This window comes from Cetorhinus maximus, chromosome 5 (assembly GCF_964194155.1).
Source record: "Cetorhinus maximus chromosome 5, sCetMax3.hap1.1, whole genome shotgun sequence".
NCBI classification, from domain to species: Eukaryota; Metazoa; Chordata; class Chondrichthyes; order Lamniformes; family Cetorhinidae; genus Cetorhinus; species Cetorhinus maximus.
This window is the reverse complement of record NC_135883.1, coordinates 166,248,875-166,263,725: the sequence shown is the minus strand read 5'-3', so window position 1 is coordinate 166,263,725 and position 14,851 is coordinate 166,248,875.

Here is a 14,851-nt window from a genome sequence, read left to right as displayed (position 1 = left end):
ACAGAGAAGATATTCAACAATTGAAAAAGAGACCTTGTGTTTGGTTTTAGCATTGTAGCATTTTGAAATTTACGTTGCCAACAATTCATCAGAAACAATTGTTTATACAGACCACAATCCTTCCAAGTTTTTGGACAAATTTTGAGACAAATGTATAAGGTGGAGTCTATTATTACAACCATTTAATTTGCGGGTTATAGATGTTGCTGGTAAAGAAAATCTGTTCACAGATGCGTTATCAAGAGTTTAAAGCTTAAAGGAAAATTGGACATTTTTAAAAAAAACCTGGACGCTGAACTGGAATGATTTCCGTTGATAACAATATGTACACAAGTCCTTGGTATGTTAATGCATGCATCTGATAGTGTGAGATGGGTTATTAAAAAATGAAGCCATCTTTTAGAATTATGACGGTTCATTTTTCGATAGGCCGGGGGACATTATGAGGATATTAATGTATATAGTGTTATTGGAAATTATTTTTAAATTGGACTAGTAGTAGGGTATGTGTCTGTGGGTGTGAGTATGTGTCTTAATTGGATTAAAGCCAGCTAGTCTGGGTGCTTTGATATAAAGTAGCTTTGAGATGTTAAAGGAGTAAGGTAGAGGTAACATTTGCATTTTATTGAATAAACCATTGAAAGACTGGGGGTGAAATCTTGCACCTAGCTAGGAGACACCAAGCGATATGTTTATATCACTAATAAAATTGGTACTATGAAAGGGGATTTATTGTCAGAAGAGGTGGAGTTCAAAGGGCCTGGTGATACAGTGAGAATTTACATTCAATGGGAAGGTTAGGTATATACAGAAAAGAGTTTTGGTGTGTGAGTCAGAGGCATGGAAGATCTAAGCCGCCCATAAGCCTACAACTGCCTGCGAAGGAACCAAACTGAAAGGAACATCATTTTGAACTCATAAGATAAAATGAGCTTTGCCTGATGTCTTAAAGCCTATGGACAGAATTTTGCCCTTGACGGGTGGGCTTTGTGGGGTGGGCGGGGGCGGTTGGAAAGCCAACCGCCACCTGTGATTGGCATGGCACCGTAATTTCATGCTGGTGGGCCTGCCCAGCGTGAAAGGCAGCTGGGGAAGCTCCAAGAAAGGGCGGGCGGGTGGCTGCGGGGACATGATGTCCTCTGGGTCCAATGGTGACCCGGCAGCCGATTCAAAAGCGGCCCAGGCAGCCCTTGGAAGGTTGCCGTGGAAGGATGCTGAAGTGTTAATGGATTCCACAGCAGGTGGGAGGGCAGGTTGGCGGGGCCATCGGCTCCGCATTTCTCCTTGCTGCTGTCTTGGAGAAGGTGGCAGCCAAGAGGGAAACCCTTGTCCCCAAAGAAGGGAGGAGGAGGACCCCGCACTTCACCAAAAAGGCCTGGGAGGAGGTGGCATCTAGGATGAGTAGCCACGACGTGGTGAGACACACATGGGTGCAGTGCCAGAAGCACTTCAACGATCTGCTGCAATCGGGAAGGGTGAGTACCATGTTGACGCAGGTCAGTGTGTAGAACAGTTAAGGGCTGGCCATCCCCCTGTGGACCTAAGGGGTGTTAGAGTGTGAGTGGCAACTGTCAATGATGCTAAAGCTGGCCAATGGCGATGCAGTTACAGAGTGGACTAATCAATGCTCCTCTATCCTTTCAGGAGAAGACATCCCATAACAATCTTGAGAGGTGCGGACTGGCAGGGGACCTCCACAGCTCCTAATCCTGATGCACTATGTGCAGGGAGCACTGGAGCTCAAGAGGCGGCGTGCACCTCGGTCAACCGGCCGCGGTGAGGTTGGGGTGCCAGACGAAGGTAAGAGTGCAGTGTACTGAGGTGAGAATGTCGGCTATTGCAATCATTGTAGCGTTGTCTCTATATTGATGTGAGCCTTGAAACTGGAGTTCCCGTAGATAATCGAAAGATGAGGGGACCATGATGCAGATATCTGTTGTCTCACTGGGGTGCCTGGCATGCACAGTGACAGTGTCATGACTTAAACTAATGATATGTCCTTCTCCCTTTTAGGCTCACCAGCAGGTGCTCGCCATGAGACCCTGAAGGCCCACCCCTGACCCCGGAGGACCACCATGCTCGGCACGCACCTGTGTCACACCCTCCTGTCAAGCAGGCACCAGCGCAGATACCGGCACCTCGGTGGGCATAAGATCGTCATCTAGTATCTCGGTGCACATTGGTGAGGGCACTTCACGCTCGCTTGAGGTGCAAGCGGAGGCAGAGAGTGCCCAGGGCGCCGACAGTCAGAGGACTGCTGAGGACCAGGACAATGCTCAGTCGATGACTGATGATGGGCCTCTGGAGTCATCCATTAGGCAGCAGATGCTGGAAGTCCAGGAGGATCTGGCGGAGATACATGAGGTAATGTGTGCCATGATGTCTGTTTGGGAGGAGACACTGCAGTGCATGGCAACTTCGTTGAGCCTCATGGCCGAGCACAATGCCTCCTCCATGGAGACAGTGGTAACTCATGGAGAGGCTACTCCAGGTACACAATCAAAGGTCCCTGAGGATGCACTCGAACCTGCAAGCCCACACACCAGCAATGACCTCAGCTGGTCAGTGTCAGTGTGGGAGATGGACTGGGCATCCAGTATCCCAGCTAGATGCCTGTCCATCAGTGGTGAGCAGGGAGGTCCAAAGCGACTTCACATTGGCACAAGAGCTGCCTGTCGTCTCTGTGGGCTCCTCTCAGGGCACTCCAGATGACGCCAGCAGCTCCTCCACCCCACTGCCAGAGACCGTGGCATCTGATGAGGCTGTTGTGACTGGGGAGATGCCAGCCATTGCACTGGACGCTCCCTCCCAGACAGGGCCTTCACAGGCTCCACAGGCCAGAGAACGACTGCCAAGGTCATCAAGGCCAACGAGACAGCAGAGTCAGCAGGCTGCCTCCAATGCCGGTGCCAGTGAAGGGGGAGCACCTAGACGTAGCACCCGCAAATGTAAATGTAAAGCACCTTAAGCACAAGATGGACTTATCACGGGTGATATTTTGTTCCCCCATTTTGCTTTAGCTTTATTAATGGTGTGATTAAGAACACCAGTTTATGTTCATTTCAGTTCTGTTTTACGTGCACAATTGAATCTGATTTTATTTGTGCTATTGGACTCTGTATGCTTCATTTGTTCTGTAGATGCAGGGTAAGCCATTATGTAATGATGGACATGTGTATTCTGAAACCTTATTGCACAGGCACAGAATGTATGTTGGTGGACAAGGAAATGGTCCTCTCTGGGATCGGGTATGGAGCCTGCAGCCCTTGCACGTGATGGTGGTTCTTATTTGGTAGGCTAGTTGAAGGAGCATCGTATCAAAGCATCCCGGTATCCCTGCCTCCCTGGAGGTTACCCAGGTCAGCGTCCATGCCCTAAGCATTCTCCTCACCATGCTCGTCCTCGGACTCACTACTGGACTCATCATCTGTGGCCTGCGCAGCTGCCTCAAGATCCTCTTCCTCCACTGGGTCCCCCCTTGCCAGTGCCAGATTGTGCAGAGTGCAACATGCAACCATTATCAGTGACATGTGATCTGGAGGGTACCGCAGTGCGCTCCCTGAACGGTCCAGGTATCAGAAGCACATTTTGAGAAGAGCTATGGTTCTCTCTACCACCACCCTTGTGGAGGCATGGCTCCTGTTGTATCGCTGCTCGGCCTCTGTTCTTGGGTGACGGGGAGGCATTATGAGCCACCTTTTCAGGGGATAGCCCTTGTCAACCAGTAACCATCCATCCAGTCGGGCTGGAGCACTGAAGAGCCTTGGGATCTGGGAGTGTCTCAGGATCTAAGCATCATGGGACCTCGCAGACTTGCAGAATCTTTATTTTGTGATCACACACTATCATGGAGTGGAATCCCTCCCTGTTGACAAAAGCACCCGGCTGACCCACTGGCACCTTGATGGCAACATGTGTGCAGTCGATGGCAACCTGGACACAGGGGAACCCAGCAATCACCGCAAAGTCTCTGGGTCTCTCGGCCTGGCAGGCCTCGTCCATACAGTAATGTAAGAAAGTCAATGCACGCCTGAGCAAAGCTTCTGTCACCAGTTTGATGCAACTATGGACAGCTGATTGGGAGACTCCACACAGATCCCCCACTGACCCCTGGAAAGAGCTGGAGGCTTAGAAGTTGAGGGCCACTGTGACCTTCAGAGCCACTGGAATGGGGTGTCCACCCACAGTTGGAGCTGATTGTAGGCCCGATCCTCTGACAAATGGAGGTCACTATCTCCCTTGAGAGATGGAGCCTCCATCGGCATTGCACCTCGGACATATTGAGGTAGTTGCATCACCACCTGTAAACCCTGGCAGCAGGATAGTGCCATCTTCTGTTACCCCTTCCACCTTGGACAGCCAGCTGGCCCTGCTGCCCTTGTGCCTGCACCTCTCCTCCCACAGGTCGCTCCTCAGGAAGCTGCACCTGGCCTCCTCTCCCTTCTGCCCCTCTCTTCCTCCTCAGAGGAGGTGCCACCAGTGGAGACCACAATCCCCATTACCAGGGTTATGAAAGGCTGTCTGATACCTGGATGGGCCCACACGGTCTGAATCCTCCAGGGGCCTGGAAGACACCAATGAGTCCTGAAATGAAGCCGAGAAATGTTCAGAATGCAGCTCTGAAGCAAGATGAAGCTGTCCAGTTCACAAAATCAACCAGCAGTACACGATCTCCAAGACTCCTCACAACTCATATTGACAATGCTGCTGACCCTTCTTAACCGGCCCGTGGATGAGCCTTTGCAAATTGTGACCCAATCAGAGTTATATCTTCTTCCAAAAAAGATTTAGCCATGGATACAGCCATTTTTGCAGTCTCACCACTTCAAAAATACCTCACACCCACTCCTGAATTCTCGTAACCTTAAGATTCACCAATCCAAAAAAATCAAGGAACTTCAAATATAATCCTGCTAAGAACCCCCAAATATTATGACACAGCTGATGGTAAAAGCTGAGTTGTTCAAATCCCAGAAGGAAACTTGAAACAACTGTCATAGTTGATGTTTGCAATTTGTATGTTTTGAGATGCAGGCTTTGAATTCAGTAGTAATAAGACCGCCGAATCTGAAGTGGTTTTTTATAAAACTAAATTAAACATTTATTAATACAAGAAAGATTGTAAACACATACATATGTCTACAAAATTACGACTCTAATAACTACAAAAATCCCCTTAATTAATCAGACTCTCAGTTACACCCTCTTTAAGGCAACAATAAATCTCATAAATTTAAACAGACATCTGGCAGAGCACACCCTGGACATTCAAAATGAGTTTCTTTCAGCTCTGGGTCCTTGCAAACAGCAGCTTGAAGCTTACAGGCTGGAGGCTTCTCACACTTGTTAGATCTTAAAATGCCTCTACCTTACACCAATCTTCTTTCTCCTTTTACACATATCTTTTTCTTTGAATGTAAATTTTCCATTGTATCACTAGGCTTTTAACTTTACCTCTTCTAACAATAACATCCTTTCATCCCACCAATTTCATTAGTAAACTGAAAATAATAAACACATTGCTTGGTGTCTTCTAGCAAGGTGCAAGATTTCACCCACAGTCTTGAATGGGTTTTTTTTAACAAATGCAGATTTACACTTTACCTTCTACCCTCCTTACGTTTACCAAATTCCCATCTCAAAACTACTATACATCAAAGCACCCAGACTAGCTGGCTTTAATCCAATTAAGACACACACAGAAACACACCTAGACACAGATCCCACTAGAACTCTATTTTTAAAATAATTTCCAATAACATTATTATATCTTCTTGACAATTGGTTTTAATTTTCCAAAACTCCCTAGATTTGGGGAAGGTCCCATTAGATTGAAAGATAGCAAATGTAACTCCATTATTCAATAAGGGAGGGAGACAGAAGGCGGGAAACTACAGGCCAGTTAGCTTAACATCTGTCACAGGGAAAATGTTAGAAGCTATTATTAAAGAAACTATAGCAGGGCATTTGGATAAGTTCAAGGTAATTAGGCAGATTCAACATGGTTTTGTGAAAGAGAAATTATGTTTAACCAACTTATTGGAGTTCTTTGAAGAAGTAACATGTGCTGTGGATAAAGAAGAACCGGTGGATGTACTGTACTTAGATTTCCAGAAGGCATTTGATAAAGCACCACATCGAAGGTTATTGAGCAAATAAAAGCTCATGGTATAGGGAGTAACATATTGGCATGGATTGAAGATTGGCTGGCTAACAGGAAGCAGAGAGTAGGCATAAATGGGTCTTTTTCAGGTTGGCAAGATGTAACAAGTGGTGAGCTTGGACCTCAACTGTTTACAATTATATAAATGACTTGGATGAAGGATGGATGGGATGGTTGCCAAGTTTTCTGATGACATAAAGAGAGGTAGGAAGGTAAGATGTGAAGAGGACATAAGGAGGCTACAAAAAGATATAGATAGGTTAAGTGATTGGTCAAAGATCTGGCAAATGGAGTATTATGTGGGAAAATGTGAAATTGTCCATTTTGGAAGAAAGAATAAAAGAGAAGCATACTATCCAAATGGCGAGAGATTGCAGAACTCTGAGATGCAAAGGGATCTGGGTGTCTTAGTACACGAATCACAAAAGGCTAGAATGCAGGTGCAGCAAGTAATTAGGAAAGCTAATAGAATGTTATAATTTACTGCGAGGGAAATTAAATACAAAAATAGGGAGGATATGCTTCAGTTATACAGTGCACTAGTGAGACCACATGTGGAGTACTGTGTACAGTATTGGTCACCTTATTTAAGAAAGGATGTAAATGCATTGGAAGCAGTTCAGAGAAGGTTTACCAGACTAATACCTGGAACAGACGGGTTGTCTTATGAGGAAAGGTTGGACAGGCTGGGCTTGTATCCGGTGGCGTTTAGAAGAGTAAGAGACAATTTTATTGACACATGTAAGATCCTGAGATGTCTTGACAGGGTGGATGCGGAGAGGATGTTTCCTCTTGTGTAAGAATCTAGAACTAGAGGGTCACTGTTTAAAAATAAGGGGGTCACTAATTTAAAACGGAGATGAGGCAAAATTTTATCTCGAGATAGGTTAAGTGATTGGTCAAAGATCTGGCAAATGGAGTATAATGTCGTGAGTCATGAGTCTTTGGAACTCTCTTCATGAAAAGGCGGTGGAAGCAGAATCTTTGAATAATTTTAAGGTAGAGGTGGATAGATTATTGGTAAACAAGGGGGTGATAGGTTATCGGGTTGGGTGAGATGCAGAATTGGGGTTACTATCAGATCAGCATGATCTTATTAAATGGCGAAGCAGGCTTGAGGTGCCGAATGGTCTACTCCTGCTCCTTGTTCGTATGTTCATATGATCCGGTCAGGGAATTCAGAGCAAAGCATCTTAATCTTAAAATTAGAGCTGGGTGAAATCAGTTAGCACTTTCTCCACACAATGGTTAGTAGAAATCTGGAACTCTCTGATACGGTCCCTTCTTGCACCATTAGTTGCTGCTTCAAAAAAAAAGTTGTCGAGATTTTACTGCCAATTAACACCATTACCTGTTACACAAGGTCAATAGCAATCACAGACACAGATGAAATACAATAAGTTGAGACGGGAAGTGAAGAGGAAAATAAGATCGGCAAAGAGAGAATATGAGAATAGAATGGCAGTCAACATAAAGGGGAACCCAAAAATCTTCTTCTGGCATGTAAAATCTAAGTGGGTAATAGGAGGTGGAGTGGTATTAGGGACAAATAGGATGATACATGCTTAGAAGTGCAGGACTAGTCTAGAATACTTAATGAGTACTTTGTATCAGTGGTTACTAGGTACAGGATGCTGGCAAAATGTCAGTGGAAGTGAAGATGGTAGAGATAATGGATTAGGTGAAAATTGATTGGCAAGAATGTACTGGAAGGCTGAAACAAAAACAGAAAATACTGGAAAAATTCAGCAGGTCTAACAGCATCTGTGGAAAGAAAAAGAAACAGAGTTAACATTTCGAGTCCATATGACTCTTCTTCAGAACTGGGAGGCTGCCTATGTTTAGAATCTACAAGTCATTTGGTCACATGCATTCTAGGTTGCTAAAAAAAGTGGGGTTAGAGATAGCGGAAGCGCTTGTGATCATCTTCCAATCTTCCCTAGATACAGAGGTGCCAGAGGACTGGAGAGTGGCAAATGGGACACCGTTACATCAGATATATGGCACAGAAACAGGCCATTTGGCCCAACCAGTCCATGCCGCTCCACTCAAGCCTCCTCCCTCAAATGCTTGTCTAGCTTCCCCTTAAATGCATCTACTCTCTTTGGCAGAATTTTACATTCCAACCTCTTGAGTAAACGGGTTTCTTCTGAATTTCCTTACTTTTCAAGAAAGGGTGTAAGGACATGCGTAGTAACTAGAATCAGAATGCTTACAGTCCATAACAAAAACAGAAATACCTGGAAAAACTCAGCAGGTCTGGCAGCATCGGTGGAGAAGAACAAGGTTGACGTTTCAAGTCCTCATGACCCTTCAACAGAACTAAGTAAAAGTAAGAGAGGGGTGAAATATAAGCTGGTTTAAGGTGGGGGTTAGGGGGAGAGAAGAGGGGGGGTGGTTGTAGGGATAAGCAAGCAGTGATAGTAGCAGATAATCAAAAGATGTCAGACAAAAGAACAAAGAGGTGTTGAAGGTAGTGATATTATCTAAAAGAATGTGCTAATTAAGAATGGATGGCAGGACACGCAATGTACAGATAGCTCTAGTGGGGGTGGGGTGAAATAAGACTAAAAGGGCATAAAAGGTATAGATTTAAAAATAATGGAAATAGGTGGGAAATAAAAATCTATATAAATTATTGGAAAAAACAAAAGGGAGGGGGAAGAAACGGAAAGGGGGTGGGGATGGAGGAGGGAGTTCAAGATCTAAAGTTGTTGAACTCAATATTCAGTCTGGAAGGCTGTAAAGTGCCTAGTCGGAAGATGAGGTGCTGTTCCTCCAGTTTGCGTTGAGCTTCACTGGAACAATGCAGCAAGCCAAGGACAGACATGTGGGCAAGAGAGCAGGGTGGAGTGTTAAAATGGCAAGCGACAGGGAGGTCTGGGTGATGCTTGCGGACAGACCGAAGGTGTTCTGCAAAGCGGTCCATGCTGGCTCTCTGCAAGGAAGATTTACCTAATGCCACTCCCCCACCTTTCCCCCGTTGCCTTAAAATTTTTTTCTCTTCGGATAATAATCCAGTTTTCTTTTGAAAAACCACAATTGAATCTGCCTCCACCACACTCTCAGGCATTCCAGAAATCAATCACTCGCTATGTAAAAAACTGTTTTTCCTCATGTTGCCAAATCACCTTAAATCGGTGTCCTCTGGTTCTCTATCCTTCCACCAATGGAGACAGTTTCTCCTTGTCTACTCTATTCAGACACTCCATGAACCCCTTTATTAAATCTAGGCTGAACCTTCTCTTCTTCAAGAATATCCCCAGCTTCTCCAATTTATCCAAGTAACTGAAGTTTCTCATCCCTGGAACCATTCTCATGAATCTTTTCGGCACCCTGTCTAATGTCTTCACATCCTTCCTATGGCGTGCTGCACAGAACTGGATGGACTATTTCAGTTCAGGCTGAACCAATGTTTTATACAAGTTTATCACAACTTCCTTGCTTTTGTACGCTAAGCACAGGGTCCTGTATGGTTTATTAACCGTTCTCTCAATCTGCCCTGCCACCTTCAATGACTTGTGCATGTATGCACCCAGGTTTCTCTGATCTGCACCCCTTTAGAATTGTACCCTTTATTTTATATTGCCTCTCCCCTTTCTTCTGACCAAAATGTATCATTTCACACTTCTCTGCATTAAATTTCGTCTTCCAGTTGTTCACCACCCTGTCCATGTCCTTTTTTAAGTCAAAGTACTTTGAAGTTTTGTGTCACCTGCAAATGTTGAAATTGTGTCCTTTACACCCAGGGAAGGAACTGGAGTCCTAACACTGATCCTTGGAGAATCCCGCTATAAACCTTCCTCCAGTCTGAAAAGTAACTGTTAACCACTACTCTCTGTTTCCTGTCACTCAGTCAATTTCGGGAAACCATGTTGCGACCATCCCTTTTATTCCATGAGCTCTAACTTTGCTCACATGTCTGTTGTGCAGTTCATCAAATGCCTTTTACAAGTCCACGTACATCACATCAACTGCATTACCCTCATCTACCCTGTTAGCTCATCAAAAAAGCTCAAGCAAGTTAGTTAGGCATGATTTGCCCTGAACAAATTTGTGCTGGTTTTCCTTAATCTGCATTTGGCCAAGGGACTGTTGATTTTGTCCTGAATTATCATTTCTAAAAGCTTTCCCACCACCAAGGTCAAACTGACTGCCCTGTTGTATCTTTGTACCCCTTTTGTGCAAGTGTGTAACATTTGCAATTCTCCAGGTCTCTGGTACCACCCTGTATCTCAGGGGGATTAGAAAATTATGGCCAGTGCCTTCCAATTTTCGATTTCCTCAGTATTCCTAGATGTATATCATCCGGTCCTGGCAACTTATCAATTTATACTTATCAACTTTAAGTACAGCCAGCCCATCTAATACCTCCTACTTAGCAATTTTTAACACATCAAGTGTCTCAACTCCCTCCTGTTTCACTACAACTTGGGCAGCATTTTCTTCCTTGGTAAAGACAGATGCAAAGCCCCTTTCCTCCATGCATTATTTCCCTTTTTAGGCCCCACTCCTCCTTTTACCTTCCTTATATGCCTTAATACAATTTTTGGATTCCTTTTTTTATTAGCTTCCACTTTCTTCTCAAACTGTCTGTTTCTCTTATTTGTTTCTTCAATTCTCGTCTGAAGCTTTTATATTGAGACTGATTCTCAATTGTATTGTCTACCAGTTGGTCAGTTTAACATCAGTGGTGGGTAAGGTTTTAGAAACAATTATCAGGGAACAAAATCAACAGACACTTGGACAAGTTTAAGTTAACTATGGAGAGATAGCATGATTTTTTAAAAGGCAGACTGTGTTTGATTACACTTTTTGATGAAGTTACAGAAAAGGCTAATGATGGGAATGCAATGAATGTTCTCTATATGAGTTTAAGAAAAACACAGTTCCACATAAAAGGCTAGTTAACAAAACTTAGGTTCATGAATAGGAAGGTCAGTGTCACTTTGGATTAAAAATTGGCTTAAGGACAGAAAACGATGAATTGTAAATGGTTGCTTTTCAGACTGAAGGATGGTAGACAGTGGTGTTCCCGAGGGCCAATGATATGATGACTGCTTCTTTTTTTACAAATGGAAATTATTTGCATATTTGAATGGAGTCAAATTTCAAAATTTGCCAATGATCACAAACTTGGTAGTGTGGAAAACAGTAAGGATGATACAACTTGACTGCAACAGGAAATGCATAGAATCACAGAATCACAGTACAGAAGAGGCCCTTCGGCCAATCGAGTCCGCACCGACACATGAGAAACACCTGACCTACCTACCTAATCCTATTTACCAGCACTTGGCCCATAGCCTTGAATGTTATGACGTGCCAAGTGCTCATCCAGGTACTTTTTAAAGGATATGAGGAACCCGCCTCCACCACCCTCCCAGGCAGTGCATTCCAGACCATCACCACCCTCTGGTTAAAAAAGTTTTTCCTCACATCCCCCCGAAACCTCCTGCCCCTCACCTTGAACTTATGCCCCCTTGTGACTGACCCTTCAACTAAGGAGAACAGCTGCTCCCTATCCACCCTGTCCATGCCCCTCATAATCTTGTACACCTCGATCAGGTCGCCCCTCAGTCTTCTCTGCTCCAATCAAAACAACCCAAGTCTATCCAACCTCTCTTCATAACTTAAGTGTTTCATCTCAGGCAACATCCTGGTGAATCTCCTCTGCACCCCCTCCAATGCAATCACATCCTTCCTATAATGTGGCAACCAGAACTGCACACAGTACTCCAGCTGTGGCCTCACCAAGGTTCTATACAACTCCAACATGACCTCCCTACTTTTGTAATCTATGCCTCGATTGATAAAGGCAAGTGTTCCATATGCCTTTTTCACCACCCTACTAACATGCCCCTCCACCTTCAGAGATCTATGGACACACATGGGGGGGGAGGGAAGGGTAAAACTCCAAGAAGTATGACTAATGGGAAACAAAGCAGCAGGTTACCCTGTGGGGGAGTGGATTCAACTTCATGGAAAATTATTTAAAAACTGAAAAGAAAGGAGAGCCCAGGAGAGGCTATTAAAGTCTCCAGAACACAAAATAGGACAGAGTGTTTGGAAAGGGCTAGGAATCTAACTTCAAGCACATCAGATAAATGGACGACAATGAGAAAGGGGACGGGAAATATAGGACTGAAGGTGTTGTATCTGAATGCATACAGTATACGAAATAAGGTAAATGAGCTTGTGGCGCAGATTGAAATTGGCAGGTATGATGTGGTGGGCATTACAGAGACATGGCTGCAAGGGGATTAGGACTGGGAGCTAAATACCCAAGGATATACATCCTATCGAAAAGATAGGTAGGTTGGCAGAGGGGGTGGGGTTGCTTTGTTAGTAAGAAATGAAATTAAATCGATAGCAAGACATGATGTAGGATCAGATGATGCAGAATCTGTGTGGGTAGAGTTGAGGAACTGCAAAGGTAAAAAAAACCAAATGGGAGTTATGTACAGGCCTCCGAACAGTAGTCAGGATGTGGGGCACGAGATACACCAGGAGATAGAAAAGGTGTGTAAGAAAGGCAACGTTACAGTGATCATGGGGGATTTCAATATGCAAGTAGACTGGGAAAATCAGGTTGGTAGTGGATCCCAAGAAAAGGAATTTGTGGAATGTCTACGAGATGGCTTTTTAGAGCAGCTTGTGGTGGAGCCCACTAGGGAACAGGCAATTCTAGATTTAGTGATGTGTAATGAGGCAGATTTGATAAGGGAGCTTAAGGTGAAGGAACCCTTAGGAGGAAGTGACCATAATATGATACAATTTACCCTGCAATTTGAGAGGAAAAAGCTGGAATCAGATGTAACGGTATTACAGTTGAATAAAGGCAACTACAGAAGCATGAGGGAGGAGCTGGTCAGAATTGACTGGGAGATGAGCCTAGCAGGAAAGACAGTGGAACAGCAATGGCAGATGTTTCTGGGAGTAATTTGGGAGACACAGCAAAAATTCATCCCTAGGAAGAAGAAGCATACTAAAGGGAGGACAAAGAACCATGGATGACAAGGGAAGTCAGGGACAGCATAAAAGCTAAAGAGAAAGCACACAATGCGGCGAAGAGCAATGGGAAACCAGGGGATTGGGAAGCCTACAAAGACCAACAGAGGACAACTAAAAAAGAAATGAGGGAGAAGATTAAATATGAGGGTAAACTAGCCAGTAATATAAAAGAAGATTGCAAGAGTTTTTTTAGATATATAAAGGGTAAGAGAGAGGCAAAAGTGGACATTGGGCCGCTGTAAAATGACGCTGGAGAAGTAGTAGTGGGGAACAAAGAAATGGGGGGGAACTGAATAGGTACTTTGCGTCAGTCTTCACAGTGGAAGACCCGAGTAACATCCCCAAAGTTCAAGAGAGTCGGGGGGCAGAGGTGAGTATGGTGACCATTACCAAGGAGAAGGTGCTAGGAAAACTGAAAGGTCTGAAGGTGGATAAATCACCTGGACCAGATGGATTACACCCCAGAGTTCTGAAGGAGATAGCTGAAGAGATAGTGGAGGCGTTAGTGGCGATCTTTCAGGAATCACTGGAGTCAGGGAGGGTCCTAGAGGACTGGAAAACCGCTAATGTTTAAGAAAGGAATGAGGCAAAAGATGGGAAATTACAGGCCGATTAGCCTGACCTCGGTCGTTGGTAAGATTTTAGAGTCCATTATTAAGGATAAGATTTCAGAATACTTGGAAGTGCATGGTAAAATCGGGCAAAGTCAGCATGGTTTCATCAAGGGGAGGTCATGCCTGACAAATCTGTTAGAATTCTTTGAGGTAACGAGTGGGTTAGACAAAGGAGAGTCAATGGATGTTATCTACTTGGACTTCCAGAAGGCCTTTGACAAGGTGCCGCACAGGAGGCTGCTCAGTAAGATAAGAGCCCATGGTGTTAGAGGCAAGGTACTAGCATGGATAGAAGATTGGCTGTCTGGCAGGAGGCAGAGAGTGGGGATAAGGGGGTTCTTCTCAGGATGGCGGCCGGTGACTAGTGGAGTTCCGCAGGGGTCAGTGTTGGGACCACAACTTTTCACTTTATACATTAATGATCGAGATGAAGGAACTGAGGGCATCCTGGCTAAGGTTGCAGATGATACAAAGATAGGTGGAGGGACAGGTAGTATTGAGGAGGCAGGGAGGCTGCAGAAGGATTTGGACAGGTTAGGAGAATGGGCAAAGAAGTGGCAGATGGAATACAACGTGGGCAAATGTGAGGTCATGCACTTTGGTAGGAAGAATAGAGGCATAGACTATTTTCTAAATGGGGAGAGAATTCAGAAATCTGGAGTGCAAAGGGACTTGGGAGTCCTAGTCCAGGATTCTCTTAAGGTTAACTTGCAGGTTGAGTTAGGAAGGTAGTTAGGAAGGCAAATGCAATGTTGGCATTTATTTTGAGAGGACTCGAATATAAAAGTAGGGATGTGCTGCTGAGGCTTTATAACGCTCTGGTCAGACCACATTTAGAATATTGTGAGCATTTTTGGGCACCGTATCTCAGGAAGGATGTGCTGGCCCTGGAGAGGGTCCAGAGGAGGTTCATGAGAATGATCCCAGGAATGAAAGGCTTAACATATGAGGAACGTTTGAGGACTCTGGGTCTATGCTTGATGGAGTTTAGAAGGATGAGGGGGGATCTGATTGAAACTTACAGAATACTGAAAGGCCTGGATAGAGTGGACATGGGGAA